Consider the following 17334-nt stretch of genomic DNA (forward strand, 5'->3'; position numbering starts at 1 on the left):
GTTAGAATTTACTATATACAATTATGTCATCTTCACCTACATATGGTTTCACTTCTTCCTTTTCAATCTGGATGCCTGGTATTTCTTTTCCTTCCCTACTTGTCCCAGCCACATCTTCCAGTTTAATATTGAAAAGAAGTGAAAAGAGTGGAATCCTGCCTTGTTCCTTATTTTATTGAGACAACATTCAACCTTAATCACTGAGTATGACATTGGCTTTGAGAGTTTTATAGATGACTTTTAACAGATACAGGAAGATCCCTTCCACTTTTATTTTGTTAACCATTTTTATCATGGAGAATGTTGGATTTAATTAAATGTTCTATTTTATCTATTGAGATGATTATGTGTTGTTTATCCTTTATTCAATTGATATGGTGTATTTCATTAATTGATTTTCGGTGCTAATCCAATCTTTCTTTTATAGGTAAATCCCCCTTGGTCATGTTATATAATCCTATTATAGGTAGATGGTTGCTTTGTTTGCTACTACTTTGTGAAGAATTTTCTTATCTATGTTTTTAAGATACATTCATCTGTGGTTTGATTTTCTATGTCTTTTAACTGGATTTTGCTATTAGAGTAATATCAGCCTCATGGAATAAGTTGCAAAGTGTTTTCTATGTTTTTAAGAGTTTGAGAAAAATTAATGTTGATTATTTATTAAGTGTTTGGTAAAATGTAACAATAAAGCTAACTAGGTCTTGGTTTTTTGGTGGTTAGTTTTGGGATTACTAATTTAATCCTTTAATCTCTTTACTAGACCCATTCAGATTCTCTATTTCCTTTTGAGTTAGTTTTAATCGTTTCTGTCTTGCTGGATGCTTGTCCATTTCATCTAAGCCATCTAATTTGCTATCATGCAGTTGTTTATGGATCAATGAACTTCCAACTTTTACACAGCTAGCCAATTATATACCTTATGATAATTATCTTACAATAATTGTATTTCTATAGTATGGTCAGTAAGTCCCTCTTTCTTTGCTCATTTGGGAAATGAATCTTCTTCCCTTTCTCTTTGGTCAGTCTAGCTAAAAATCTGTCAATTTTCTTCTTTTCTAATAATCAACTTTTAGTTTCATTGACTTTCTCTGTGGCTTTTCTATCCTGTATTTCATTTAATTCTGCTCTAATATTTCTTATTTCCTTTCTTCTCATGGCTTTGTGTTCAGTTTCCTCTTCATTGACCAGATATCTTAGTTTGAGGTTAGATTATAAATTAAAGATCTATCTGGCTTTCTTTATGTATATATTTTCAGCTATAAATTTGTCTTTAAACACTGCATTAGCTGCACTCCCACAATTTTTGTTATGTTGTGTCCTCATTTCATTACTTTTGAAGTATTTTAAAATGTATCTTATAATTTCTTTTTTACCCGTTGGTTATTTAGGAATGTGTTAATATCCACATGCATGTGAATTTTTCAAATTTCTTTCCATTATTGGTTTCTAATTTAACCCCTTTATGGTTGGAAAACATCATGTTTAAATTTTTTAATTATTTAAATGTATTAAGGCTTTTTTACGGTATATTATGGTCCATGCGGAAGAATGTCCCATATGCACTGGAGGATAATGCCTCCTCTCTCTTGTTGGGTGGAATGTTCTATAGGTAGCTGTTAGGTGTAGTTCACAAGCAGTAAGTTATTATACCTAATTAATCACCACGGTTTTATATGTCCTGGGGGATATAATGGTTAAGGCTGACCTCAAAGTTTAAGGAATGAATAATCTAACTGGAAAAGTACAGAAGAGAAATTGATGTTCAATAAAATATAATATTTTTGCTATAAATTATGGAAATAGAAAATAATTACTCTGAAGTGTCTGATACATGGAGAAATATGATATTTGGAACAGGGAAGGTTCTAGAAGTGGGGCTTGAGTATTGGGTGTGAAAGATGGGTAGGATTTGTCTGACATACAATCAAGGAAAGGATTAGGAATAAGCCATTTAAAATGACAGGGCTTAGAAACCATGTGGTTAGTATAAACCAAACTTGAGATGTGCAGACTAAAAGAGTCGATAACTCAATGGGAATAAAACATAAAATAATGAAGGAAGGGTAAGCAGATAATTTGGAAATCAGGCGAGAATTATGTGGGAGTGATTGCTAATTCAATAATTTAATGAATCTGCACATCTAGTCATCACCTTTTGCTTTGTGGTACCAAATTTGTGTTCATATCTTTATTCTCATGCATTCATTTACATCTATTTGAATAATGCTCAATTTATTGCTTAAAACCTCTAAGGACAAATATTACCTACCTGACCTCCAAAGTTATCTGCTTTTAAGTAATGCTCTTATGAAACCCAAATCCCAATTTTTAGTCTGAGTGAATATCTATGTATTTTCTCATATTCCCGTAAATTCACTGACCTTGATTGTTAAATGGCTATTTATGTTGAATCCTGGAAAACTACAATCAATGCTTTTTGATGTGCATGCACTTTAATTTCATGCGGTTCAACTGATTAGCATATCCCTTTCCGGAAACCTCCAAAGCAGAAAGCCCAGAGATGTGCAGCTTTGGTAGGCACTGACATGGTCTCACACTATGTCAGTGACCCACCAGACAGGAGCTTGTGGAACCATTACCCAAATGGACTGAGCCATTTCATTCTTTAAAGGAAATAAAGCCCATGGAATCTCAAGCTTTTCTTTCCGTTTGCATGCCCTAATTTACATAACAAATTTGTTCCAAATTGTTCCTGTTTTTCTCCTAACACAGCAGGCCCCTTATGGAAGCCTAATGAACAAATTTAATGAACCCATAGTAATCCATTTGTAAAGGACAAATTGGATTGTAACTTAAATAATCATTCCAAATATTTATTTACAAAGTTAGATATGCATAGGTCCATGGCTGAATACAGAGGTCTTATCTGTTCTGGACACATTCAATGTCTCTAAATACAAACTAAAATTTTACTTTTCCCTTGATCTTGAATTTTTTACACTTGAAGTAAAAAAGAAAATCTGTTTTTTAAATGTTAGATTTATTGTATGTTATCTGCACACATCTCTATCTGTATGTAAGTATAGATACATATAATTTTATAATTTCTTAGACTTCCTCCTATAGAATATAGCAAGAAATTTTCAATCTTTAAATTTAAATGTGTGTGCACAGTGGTATTTCAATAAATATATACCATCAAAAATGGAATGCTGTGATGAAAATACGATGTTTTAATAAATGTTATACTGTAAACTCTTTTAAATGACAAGTTAGACAATTCACTGGGCCTATTCTTATTTTTCTATGTACTGAAACTGATAACACCATTCTAACATGCAGAATGATTATGATTATACTAGTATTAAAGACACAACGTGAAAATCAGATTGTAAGTCATACAAACCAGAGAAAAATGACTGTCTTTGCATATTTCCTCAAGGTTGTCTCATAACTTAGAGACTGTTTTGTGGCTTTATCGTGGATATAGTTTGGTTACAATTTCTTTTTCCACTTTTATTTCCATGACAATCTAAATATGTGTTTTGCAATATTTTTGTAATTTAGGAACTCTAACTTTGAAAGGTTAATGAACTTTCAACTTTTACACTTCTTATCAATAATAGAGCTCTATCTAGAATTTAAGGGCCATTTTCACAGCTTCCCTCTTTTTTCTGCTCTCTTCTCTGCCCCTCTCTCTGTCTCTCTTTGTGTTTCTCTCTCTCTGTCCCTCCCCTTCTGTATAGAAATATAACTAATAGCACTAATTAATTTTATGTGTCAACTTGGCTGGGCGTGGCATGCGCAGATATTTAACCATGATTTTGGAGGTGTCAGGGCGAAGGCTTCTGTACATGATTAACACTGGAATCAGTAGACTGAGAAAAAAATTGCCCTGGCTAAGGTGGATGGTTCTCACCAAACCACTGAAGTCCTGCAGAGTAGAGAGAGTCTGCATGTTAAAGGCCTCTCTCTGCCCAAGTATCTGAGCTGGGACACGGATCTACCTTGGCCTCAGACTGGACCTCACCACAGTAGCTGTTCTGGGTCTCCAGCTCAGTCTCCAGCACCCCTGTGAGTCTGGTTCCTACAAAACATCTCCTATTGCTTCTGCTCCCTGGAACGTTCAGACTAATATGCATATGTGTGTATATATTACCAACATACACATCTGAATATCCACAACACACACACACACCACACACACGGCAGAGATTCTGGGAGTGGTTTCTGACAGCACCCTCCGCTCCTTGCTGGCCTAAGAACCGTCTCTTGACGGCTGCTGTCTGTCAAGGACGATCTGGGACGACTAAGTGGGATGTGAAATTGTGTCACCCACGCCTAGAGCATGAGGCACGATGTTGGCTAGCTTCAGCTCTGCACCTTACACAGCATACATAGCTTGGAAATTAATCTTACATGTTTTCGTAAAGGAAACCAGCAGTTGACACTCAGCCCTGCAGCATCCTCCCCTCACGGCTGGCATCCACCCTGCTTCTCGGCCTGCTCCAGTCTCCCCGCCGTGTTGCTAGGTGATTCTCAACAGGGCTGGGTTTCGGGAAGCATATGGACATGCGCATGCGCATGCACACACAGGCCTGCACGCGGCCGCGCCTCGCCCAGGCTGGCTCTTCACGCAGGAGTGCAGCCAGGGGACGCTCCCCGCTGTTCCCACGCTAGTAATTCTGAAATAGCTGGAAGAGTTATTTTAAGGAATTACACATAGAAACAGCAAATAAGTGCAAATTGTCTTAATGAGAAAATATTTATTTCTATTAAAACTTGAAATTTTGAGAATACTTACTGCTTTATCGTATTCCAAAAAATGTTTAATGCTGAATTTTTTTTAAATTTTCTTTACTTATTTTCTATAATACTGATGCTTTTTCTTTTCTATTGGCATCTATTTATTTTACTCATATTTCATGACAAAAAACTTCTTATAGTGAATAGTATTTAATGTCCTTGAATATTAGAATTGATTTTTAAAAAATATTTGCTAAAAGCATCTGTAAAATTCCTCTGCTAGGCATAGAGAATATGGTGAGAGAGAAGCCATGGTTCCTACTCTCCAGAAAATTACAAATCTTTTCTTATTATGAATACCCATCCTTTGTCCACATTGAACGGGGCTTCATTGTATCTGTTTTTTTTTCTAATTATATAATAACATGTGCTTACTGTAAAAAGTAGCAATAATAATAACAAAACGGTATATTCCTTTTATCCATGGAAGATTCGTTCCAACACCCCTGTGGATGCCTGAGATGGCAGCTCGCACCAAGTCTTGTATATATTGTCTTTCCCTGTACTTACATATCTATGGTAAAGTGTTGTCTATAAATTAAGCACAGTGAGAGATTAACAAAGACAACTAATAAAAATAGACCAATGATAACAATATACTCCAATAAAAGTTATGTGAATGTGGTCTCTTTCGAAATATTTTACTGTGTCAAAGTTTGGGTAGCCCACAGGTAACTGAGTAACTGCATAAGGGGGAATACACCAGTAATAGAATAAAGTAAAACAACCTAAACAAGTTGTAAGAAAGAAAATATTCGTCTACAAATATCCCAGGTCTGCTATGTTGCAGACAATTCTGTGGCTCATGCCTGGCGTCCACACAGGGACGGACAGTGGCACCGTTGGGTTCCCAGGACACTCACAGTTCTCTGGTGCGGGATCCCATCGCCCTGGCCTCCCCCAGCTGCTCTGCCCTCTGTGCCTGTTAGACGCCAACGCTGCGGCGTGGGTCTCCCAAACCTTCCCCCGGGCACTATGGAGAAACACACGCCAGGCAGACACGAGGCACGGAGCCCACCGTTCATGTTTCAAACGTGGTTGGAAATTTTTCACATCACCTCCTACACAGTGAACTCTCTAATTTTAATGAGTAGAAATAACGCAAGGGCTTGTTTGTTTTTATGATATGCATTCCCAGGAGTAGAAGTGCTGGGTAAGAGGAGAGGTGCGCTCTTCACTGTCAAACTCTTTGCACAGTTTTCCTCTGTGCCTGGCTGTGGTTGCAGTGGCCCGGTGTGCGCTGCTGAAGGTCCCTTTTACCAAGAACCACCACATCTGGAAGTCCAGAATGTTCCCTTTCCTGGCTCTCTGATGCCTCTCAGGTCATCTTTTTGTGTGTTTCTTCTTTTCTTTGCCATCTTTCTTTCTCCTTTTGCCTCTGCTCCCAGCTTCTGGGGTAACCTTAGCAAGGGCAGACTTCTTTCCCAGAGAGGGTCACTGCCACCTCCATCATCTGCCACAGAGGGGGTCACTGCTGCACCTGTTATCTGCCGAGGCAGCTAGGAGGAGACAGTGACCCAGCTGTGCTCCCTGTGCCATCTCTGTTGCTGGAGACCTCCAAGCTTGCCACCTCTCTCTGGCTACAGGGACCCCCAGGCCAGCCCACCCACCTGTCCTGGCACAGGGCTCCTGGCCAACGCACCCAGGTTTCCATCTGAGCTGGCATTGGGTGTGCCCAGCCTGGAGAGACTCCCGCTGCTGGCCTGGGCCATGCTTTGCTCGGAAAAGCTCATGGTGGATGGCACGAGTTGAGGGAGAGCCCAAGACTGACATGTGTGCAGGCCTGGGCCCTCCCCTATGAAGGCCACACCCTGGCACTGTTACTCATGGGTCCTCCCCCACCTCGAAGGCCATGCCCTGGCATTGTTTCCCATGAGTCCTCCCCCCCCCACCGAAGGCCACGCCTGGGCACTATTACCCATGGGTCCTGCCCCCGTCCCCTTGAAGGCCACGGCCTGGCACTGTTACCCGTGGGTCCCGGACCTGCACCTGCAGGAGAGATTTTCTTCTTCTCTCTCACACTGAGGCCTCTGATGGAGGAGGAGGTCGATGTCTGTGCCTTCATTCTCCTGAGCCCCTGCCATCTGACACTGTCATCTCTGCCTGGGGTGAGGGTTAGAATTATTATTATTATTATTACTAATATTATTATTATTATTATTTTGAGACAGAGTCTCACTCTATCACCCAGGCGGGAGTCCAGTGGTACTATCTCAGCTCATTGCAACCTCCACCTCCTGGGTTCAAACAATTCTCCCGCCTCAGTCTCCCAAGTAGCTGGGACTACAGGCACACGCCACCACACCTGGCTTATTTTCTATTTTTAGTAGAGATGGGGTTTCACCATATTGGCCGGGATGGTCTCGAACTCCTGACCGCGTGATCCGCCCGACTCAGCTTCCCAAAGTGCTGGGACTACAGGAGTGAGCCACCGCACCTGGCCAGAACTCTGTCTTAACTGGTGCTAAGATCTGGCTTTGGTGGCAGATATCTTATCTGTCAGAGAGGATTGCTTAGACCCTGGAACTATCCCGTCAGCAACAGTCACATTTGTGTCCAAATGAGGCAAGTAGCATGGAGAGAAAAGGCCAGTTCTGAAAAGGACAGTGGCCACATGACGCTGTGTCATCGCCTACCTGCGTCTCTGTGCTACATTTATAAGGAGTCCATCATCAACGGTTAATCCTTGAAACACCATTGAGACCAGGAAGAACCCTCAAAGGCAGTAAACCAGAGGAGAATCCCCCTTCCCAGGGCAACATTTGCAGGCAGAGGCTGGGCAGATTATTCTAACGACGGCGAGGTGACAGGATGGGCCTCTCGGGGCTCACTTCGGTTCTGTGTGGAGAGCAGGACAAGTCATGGCCCCAGCAGGTTTCTCCTGATCTCTGATTGTGAATCAAGGTGAGGATGTATCACAGAAAGTAAGAACTTACATTTTTCAGGGTTTGTAGGTTCCAGAGTGCTTTCCTGTGCATTCGCGTGATGTAGAAACGCAGCCGCTCTCTGAAGCCAGAACACTGAGTGTCGGAACACACACCTGCAGCCATGGGGAAACTGAGTCCTGGGTGCTGCAGCAGGGCTGGGGTGGGCCCAGTGCCCTCTCCGGGGGTCTTGATGGCCTGGTCTGTTTCTGGCTTAACACGCTGTTGTCATCTTGTGTCAGACAGAGCCTGACACATGGTGACCCTCGATGAGTGTGACGAAGGAGGGACAAATTGAGTGAACGGACATGATAGGATAAATGTCCACACGTGCGAGATTTTCATTCTCAGCATCTCTACCCAACCTGTCACCACCCCTCCAGTCTCTCCCCAGAGGCAGAGCAGGAGAGAGGTGTAAAATCGCTGCATTCCCGACTTCCCGACACATGGATGGGGTCAAGGTAAAGGTGCCAGGAGCTGTGCTGTGCCCTGGCTTTCCCGATGCAGCCAAAACACACTTCATCACAAACGCGTGTGTTTTAACATCCCTTGCAAGGGTGTGAGAACGACCTACTTATTGTCACGGAACCCAGAGGGAAACAACGGAAGGGACTGGCTGTAGCATCTGCCCACGACGGTGAATGTCTCTGACACCTTCAAGCCAGTGTGTTTGTTCAGGTGGAAGAAGTAAGCCCGTGACAGAGATTCTGTGGTGACATCTTAACGAAAAGTCGATGTGTCTGGGGCCGGAAAGAGTTCACTAAACTCCAGAGAGAACATGCTGTACCACACTGAGTGGAGTCACAGAGGGCCTCAGGCAAACAGGTGAATGTTGGAAGAGGAGAGGTCCTTTCTAACATGTAATCACAAATTGAAGTCACTTTTATTTTTCCTCTTGGGTTTGTTGTTTCCAAAAACGAAGTGCGCAACACGCTTAGGAAGAAATGGTGGGATATTTCCCACCTCATATTTTATGCAAATCATCATCATTCCATATGTTGTTTGGCTTGTTTACGAAGTTGAAGAGTAACTATTTAGAAAAATGCATGCCTCATGGGGCCTGAGGAAGCTTCTGCCTTTAGAGAGGAGTCCATGTGCTTCTGCCCGCAGATACATTTTTCCAAGATATACATGCTCCCTGCGTGTCACTTGCTCCTCCACAAATTAATTTCCTGATGCACCTTGGCCTCGGTTTTATATTAACAATGCAAGATATTTTATCTCTTAAAAACGGGAATTGATATTGAATCTTACATTTGGTGATTCCGTCCTGTTTGAGGTTTGTGGCAAGAAAACTTATTTTTACCAACGTTTATTATTTGTAGACTAACCTAAAATATGATTTTTTTTACAAGAAAATCCTGCTCGTTACATATCTACATAATTTCAAAAATATCTATCTTGCTATCTTTGTGCTTACCCCACACCAACCGTGCTCCTAAGGGTGGTTAAAGAAGCCAGGACTCGCTCTTCCTCCAGAGGCTCCTACATTCTAGAGTTGACAGCCTGGATACATGCTGAAGAAATGAAGGAAATAGCCATTTGTTCAGATTCATCATAAACAGGCCTGTGAGGCTGTGGGGGTGTCAGCTGCCTCACCAGGGCCAGGCTGGGCTGAAGTCGTGGTCCATTCAAAGGCATCACGGTGGAGCCCTGTTGTTTCTGTGGCTGCAGAAGCAGGTGCTTTATAGACTGAACTGTGACCTCCAAATTCACTGGCAAGGTGGTGCAGGAACGAACAGGTACAGTCTGGTGTCGTGAGGGCCTGAGGTTCTAAAGGAAACAGAGGTGGCCTGACCTGGATGCACCAGTGAGGATCAAGGTGGGCCCACCTGGCACGTGGGATGCTGGGCAGGAGGACGGGGGAAGGAGGAAAACAGCCCCCTCAGAGGCGGCAGCCAAGGTCTCTGTGCCCTGAGGCTCTGGTCAGCCTGAGGGAAAAGAGGAAAGGTGAAAGGCAGGGCTGAGAATGGGAGACGGTGCTGATAACAGGCTCACAGGTCTGGAAGCCCACGGAGCAGGACCTCAAGAACTGAGGAGAATGGCCGGGCACAGTGGCTTGTGCCTATAATCCCAACCAACACTTCGGAAGGCCAAGGCAGGCGGAACACGTGAGGTCAGGAGTTCAAGACCAGCCTGGCCAACATGGTGAAACCCTGCCTCTACTGAAAATGCAAAACTTAGCTGGGTGTGGAGGAGGGTGCCTGTAATCCTAGCTGAACCCAGAAGGCTGAGGTGGGAGAATTGCTTGGACCAGGGAGGCAGAGGTTGCAGTGAGACGAGATTGTACCATTGTCCTCCAGCCTGGGTGACAAGCAAGACTCCATATCAAAAATAAGAAAAGAATTGAGGAGAAATGTGAATGAACAAAGAGGTCAAGAGATGGGGGTGTGGAGAGGAGGCCCTGCCGCAGGACCCTGGACATGTAGCCTGAAGGACCTCCAATGATGGGGTGCTCGCTGGGAATTGGTCAGTACCGCTGTATATTGCGTCTCTGTAATGTGTCTGCTGCAGAACTCTCATTGCTTTGTCTATATCCCTTCTCACCAGAAATCGAAGCCCTTTCCTTCCTTCATTTTCACCTTCTACAAAGACATGTCCACTCTCCCTCGCTGAAGGGGCCACTTTCCCATGTGCCTGCCACCCTCCTTTCCTCTTTACTTCTCATCCCCCCTGCAGCCTCCCCTCCTCCACACGAGTGGGTCTGTCCTAAGGGTTGGCATGCTTTAGGGAACGTGCCACAGTGCACTTTCTGAAGGAAGTGTTCCTTGGGGTGATTGAGGCCTCATGACCAGATTTGTCACTTATTTATTTATTCTTTTTGAGGCAGGGTCTTACTCCGTTACCCAGGCTGGAGTACTGCTTTTGTTCACAAATGACATTTCTCTATGTAGCAAGATGTTCTAGTTAATAATGTGTTTATTGTGGGTGTGCAGGCTAAAAATTCTGGTACTGCTATCAATTCCCCTGGAATTGAACAGCTAAGTAAATGGATATTGGTGGCTGAGTAATAAATAGGTATAAATAAATAGCACAATCACAGCTCACCACAGTCTTGGCTTCCCAGTGCTCAAGTGATCCTCCCACCTCAGCCTCCTGAGTACCTGGGACCACAGGTGCGCACCACCTCACCTGGTTAATATTTGTGTTTTCTTTGTAGAGACAGGGTTTCACCAAGTTGCCCAGGCTGGTCCTGGACTCAGGCGATTCACCCTCTTCAGCCTCCCAAAGTGTTGAGATTACAGGCGTGAGCCACCACGCCCAGCCTTGTCACATATTTAAGCACTGGTAATATCTTTATTATTCTGTGGTCCTTTCAGTTGCCACAAAAAACACAACTTGAATTTAGCTTGTCCCTTGCCATCTAAATAATGGCCTCCTGATTCCCCCTTTCTAGGGCAGTGGAAACCAAGCCTTAAATCCCCAGAGCCCCAGTCTCTATTTCTGAGCACTCTCTCCAAGGTTCCCGGTAGCCCAACTACACCTGGCGCTGATCACAGAGCCCAGAAACACCTGCCTTGCAGTCACCCTTCTCTTCCAGACGTCCCTGCTTTCCAAAGCTCATGTTGACCACTTGGCATTCTCTCTCTTTGCCTGCTCTTGAGCAAAGTGACATCACCCATGTTCCTTCTGGCCTCCTTATCTAACCTCACCTTCTCTTTCTGTTGCTCTTTTCTTCTTCCTCTCTGTACAGCAACAAGTACGTGCAACTTGTTTTATCATGCAAAGAAACAACCCTTTTCTCTGACTCCTTGGGAGTCACCAATACCCGGGGTCTTACTTTGATCATTGCTAAGGGTAGAAAACATTTTTCCAGACATGATTTTACCTCCGTAAAATGTATTCTGATGCCTGTTGTGGAGGAAAACAATGTAGCCTCCCCATCACAAATAAGTGTGCAAGAGAGAGGCCAGCAAATAGTGGCAAACAGTCTTCATAGATCTCATTTTAAAATGCAATATGATTCTTAGTATTTGAATGTGTCTACTCTAAGCAAAAATAATGAAATTGAAAAACTCATTCTCTCAGATTTTCTGCGCTCAAAATTCCAAACAATTAACTTGCATGCCTGCATGATTTTTTTACAGAATTGGTAGAATTACAACAGTCGCTCAGGTATCATAGAGAGACACCATAAGACATTCATCTTGATTTCCTTATTCCCTCAGGCACCATTTCCAAATAAATATATGCACTCTATAAAATCTCTGTCATAAATATAGACAGCTGACTCATAATGCTAGCTAACAGAATTTCAGCTTTTTCTCCAAAGAATGTGCAAAGCAATTCAGCTCCAATCCAAGTGGAAAAAAATCTCTAAAACTTGTATTTTTAGCAAGCATCTTATTGCATTATATAAGAATGCTGAGAAAAAGTGTAAACCCACACCTGTCATTGTAAATCATCCAGAGGTCATGACACTGCCCCTTTCTTCTGCTGGGCACCATGGCTGTGATCATTCTCCCCAAAGAATTCCTAAAATATCAGTCACTACCAATGGATCAATAAATAATTACTGAGAATCTGCTCTGTACGAAGACCTGTACTTGATATCCTGTGACAAAAAATGAGATACAAAGGATGGCTCTCACACAAAATCAAATAATGCATTGCAGTCCTGGGACTGCCACAGACAAACCCTCACTGGGGCTCTGAGGTTGTAAGTGGTGTGTAGCAGAGCACCTTACAGAAACTCAGGGAAGAAAACTGGGATTTGTGCGCATGGAGGAGGGAGGGTGTGTGTGCATGTACATGCAAGTGTGTGCATGCATGTGTGTGTATGTGTGTGCTAATATGTACATGCATGTATGTGTTCTGGGAGAGACGACCCCCTTCCACCCTGTAGCAATGGGAGCTAACTGACGCCACCCTTTGCCTTATCTAAAACACCATGTCAGTAAGATCTCGGGGCTGGTCACTTTGGGATCGTAGCACCAGACTCGCCCTCCACCCTTCCTAGCTCTGTTTTCTGTCCAGGGCAGCTCACCTGTGTGAACAGTATCCAAGGATCTCTGGCCATCTGCTTCTAACGGGGTTTGGTCACTTCGAAGACAAGCAGATGATTGGGAAAAGGAAGAGATGAAGTTTGGATATGGCTATGCCTAGCTTTCTTGGGTATCAAAGACTGGCTCTGTGCCTTAACAGTCAGGGATCCGACGGGGGGCGAGGGGGTGGGTGGGCCTCTCCCTACAGTTCCCTGTCCCCAGATTCTGGTGGGCTCTCCTTCCCTCCCTCATCGTCATGCTGAGGATCAATTTGCCCTGTTCCCAGCCCCAGGTCACTGCAAACACATCGCGGCTTCCCCACTCTACCACACTTACGCGAATTGCCTCTTGAGAACATTCTTCACGTTATCCAAATGTATCATTTTGCTTTCCGCCAGCTTCTTAAATACTGCAGTCCACTACACGTTTTCCACCAGACAAAGGTTACTTGTCTGCACACAAAAAACTAAACAAAACAAACAAACAAAAAAACCATATAATGTCTTAGGCATCACTATTCTAAGAAAATGCATTTGCATTTGATTTTATCATTTGTATACAGGCATTTGAAGTGAACAGTTCATGAGGTGCTTGCTGGCAGTGTGATTACATATCTTTATGTGGCCTTTTAATTTGGGGATGAAGTTGAGCCAACCCTAAGCACATATCTATCTTTGGAAAGTAATTTGACATTTAATTGTTAAATAGGAATTTTTCTCCCCAGGGTGCTCCTGTTAAAATACCATTATCTTATTTTACAATGTTACTAATGTTACTAAATTTAGCTTATTTTATTCCATGTGTTGGTTTTCTTTTCCTAACCTCTAAATTAAAATGCAATTTTTTACTATGTTTTGAGTATTTAAAATATTGAGTGTTTTATAAAGACTTCCTATCATTATGAAGAAAGATGGGTTTCTGTCCTTTCATCATAAAAAAATAGTCTCACTGAGATCAGGAAGAAGACAAGGCTGTCTCCTCTCACTTCTTTTATTTCAACACTTACTAGAAATCTTAGCTAATGCAATAAGACAAAAAAGAAAGAAGATGCATACAAATTGGGAAGAAAAAATAAAACTTTGTTCGCAGATTACATAATTTTAATGTGGAAAATCCCAAAGAATCAACAAAAATTGTAGCAAATAATTAAACTAATAATTGTAGCAAAAAATTGAACTAATGAGTTATTAGAGCAAAATTGGAGAATTTAAGGTCAATATACAAAAGCCAGTCGCTTGTTTATACCAGCAATGAACAATTGGATTTGAGTCAAAAACGCAGTAGCACTTACTCAGCACTTCAAAAATGAAATACTTAAGTTCAAATGTAGCAAAATGTGTACAGTATCTATATGAGGAAAACTAAATTTTGAAAACTCTGATTAAAATAATCAAAGAACATTCAAATAAATTGAGAGCTATCCCATGTTCATAGAGAGAAAGACCCAATATTGTCAAGATGTCAGTTCTTCCCCCATTTGATCAACACAATTCCCATCAAAATTTTAGCAAGTTATTTTGTGAATATGAACAAACTGAATATAATGTCTGTATGAAGAGGCCAAAACCCCAGGAGAGCCAGCACAATTTTGAAGGAGATAAAACAAAATTAGAGAACTAACAGTACCTGACATCAAAGCTTACTATAAAACTACAATACACAAAACTGTGTGGTATTTGTTGACCTATACAAACATAGTCTTGACAGAGCATAAAGGTAACACAATGGGGACAAGATAGTATTTTTAGCAAACAATGCTAGAATAGCTGGACATCGACATGCAAAAAAAAAAAAAAACTACAGATTCTAGATGTATACCTACACCCTTCACAAAAATCAACTCAAAATTATTCATAGGCCTAGATGCAAACTATAAAATTATCAAACTCCTAGAAGATAACATAGCAGAAAATTTAGATGAACTTGAATTTGGCTTTAACTTTTGAGATATGACACCAAAGGCACAATCCCTGAAAGAAGTCATTGATTAGGTGGACTTCACTAAAAATCAAAATGTACAAAATACATTGTTAAGAGAATAAGAAGACAAACTAGACTGGTAGAAAACCTTTGTGAAACACATATTTGATAAAGAACTGGTATCTGAAATACGTAGAGACTCTTAAAACTCTACAAGAAGAAAACAAACAAATCATTTAAAAAATTGGGCAAGATGTCTACACAGATCCCTCAGCAAATAAGATATATGGAAGAAAGTAAGCATATGAGAAGACGCTCAATAGCATATGTCATTAGGAAATTACAAATGAAAATCACAATTAGGTACTTCTAGACATCCAGAATGACCAAATTCCAAAGCACTGGCAAAATCAGTTGCTGCTGAAGATGTGGAGAGGCAGGAACTCTCATTCTTTGTGTATGGAAATGCAAAATGATACAGCCACTTTGGAAGACAATTTGGTGGTTTCTTAAAAAATTAAACGTGCACTTTCCATATGATCCAGTTACTAAGGATTAAAAGATAAAGGAGCATTACAAGCCAATATCACTCATTTAAAAAGGTAACAAAATACTAAAATATTGATAAAGTAAAATATTCTAATACTTTATGTATGAACCTAATATTATATGTAATAATTCATTACCAAATATGTCTGTATGTGTATATATATTCATATACACATCATCTATATATAATCATACATATGTATACTTCACATATATAGTACCTCATTATCAAATTATGTTTACACCAGGAATGCAAGGTTAGTTTGACATTGTCTGGGCTAAATACCATGCAATTTTTAACCCTTTCACTGTGTAGAATTTATTACTCAACATGAAAAAAATCTCAATTGATGTTTTGTAAAAACATATTTACCTGGCAGAGTGTGGTGGCTCACACCTGTAATCCCAGCACTTTGGGAGGACAAGGTGGGCAGATCACAAGGTCAGGAGTTCGAGACCAGCCTGGCCAACATGGTGAAACCCCGTCTCTACGAAAAATACAAAAATTTGCCAGGCATGGTTGTGTGCACCTGTAATCCCAGCTATTCCTGAGACTGAGGCAGGAGAATCGCTTGAACCCAGGAGGCAGAGGTTACAGTGAGCTGAGATTACGCCACTGCACTCCAGCCTGGGTAACAGAGCAAGACTCCACCTCAAAACAATAATAATAATAATTTTATATACATACATATACACACACATATATATATACACACCTTCCCAATTTCAATGCAGCCTTTTAAGAATGTGTAGGAAATGTATTTAATCATATTTTAAATAAATATGTAGAGAATCACAGCCATTATAAATTTTCTGCAAATCTTACTGAGTGCCTACAAAGGGGCTGTGAGCTCATATGGTTTTCTTGCTAAAAGAAGCATTTTGCATTCTGTTGAGAGCTCTCCACTCTGCCATTTATCCTGAAGGTGTTTCCATATTGTCTTTCATATTCATTATTTTTCCTTTGAATTACATGAGTTCCAAGAACATGGAGAAGTTGCTGAAGAAAAAAAGCTTGCCCTTCCCCGGCTGAGTGATCACCTCCCTACTCTGCAGCTGCCACAGAGGGTGGCGGTGGATACAGGGAAAGAGCAGCACATTCCCTGTCGTCAGCCCCCGGCGCACCCCTGTCTGTTCCTCCCTAACAGCTTTTTGGTGAGAAAACTTGTATGATGTGCTGTCTGTTGATCAGTCAGTTTGGCCTCAGCAGCTTGTCCTGCCTGAGGTTTATTGGGCAGGAAGTCATTCCCATCTCTGCAGCGTGCATCAGTCATGATAAGGATAAGAGCTGCCCCTCTCAGGCAAGCAGGGTCTGCGGTCTGTTGCATAGTGTGGCACCCAAGGTGCTGCACCCAGAACCCAGCACTGGCCTCCACTGCTGGAATGTTGAACATTCAGCAGTGGTAGGAGAGAGCCCATCCTTTCAGAGCCACACACAGACTTCATCCCTTCACAGTGGCCAGAAGAGCCACTGTGTTCACTGGTCCGCTGTACAAGGGCTGGGAGCAGCTGCAGGAGAAGCAGGTGGCCATCCAGGACAGAGATCACTGCTTCCAGCTCAGGCACTGATGACCCTTTACGAGTTGGCATATATTCCTGAGTATCTCCCTAAAAATAAAATGGAAAACCAAATGTACTGCTCAACTTGCCACCTGGAGGGCTTCCCTGCACCCGTGTTCTTTAGGGACAATGCTGAGAGGGGCTGCAGTGCAACCAAGGTCCACATCAGTCTAGGAGCAACGTACCGCATGAATTCTGTGAATGTCACTCAAGTCCCTTTGTGCTCTGCCAGCTGATGCTGGAAGCCTCCCATGAGGCCAGGTAGAAGCTGAGGATGAGGCGCATCAGGGCCAAAGAAGCAGGTGGCATGGGCATCTGGTCTACCTGATGATGTAACCAACTCTTTCCTTCCTGCCTGGTTCCCAGATGTGTCATGATCATCATCAAATGATGACGCATTACTGCTGCCTCCAGGAGCCCCAGGAAATGATGAACCTGTAATACTGAGATCACAATTAATTCACATACATGTGGCCAGTTATGGATGAGAACCCGGTAGCAGCCAGTGGGCAGTACTTTGTATACGGAAAGTGTTCTCTGCCACTGAGGATAGTCCAGGCTCTGGGTATGTGACTCTTCCTGGAACAGGGCTCGTGCTTTTCTCATCGTGGGGTGCTAAGAACTGA

This window comes from Piliocolobus tephrosceles, chromosome 9, assembly GCF_002776525.5.
Source record: "Piliocolobus tephrosceles isolate RC106 chromosome 9, ASM277652v3, whole genome shotgun sequence".
Classification (NCBI taxonomy): Eukaryota; Metazoa; Chordata; class Mammalia; order Primates; family Cercopithecidae; genus Piliocolobus; species Piliocolobus tephrosceles.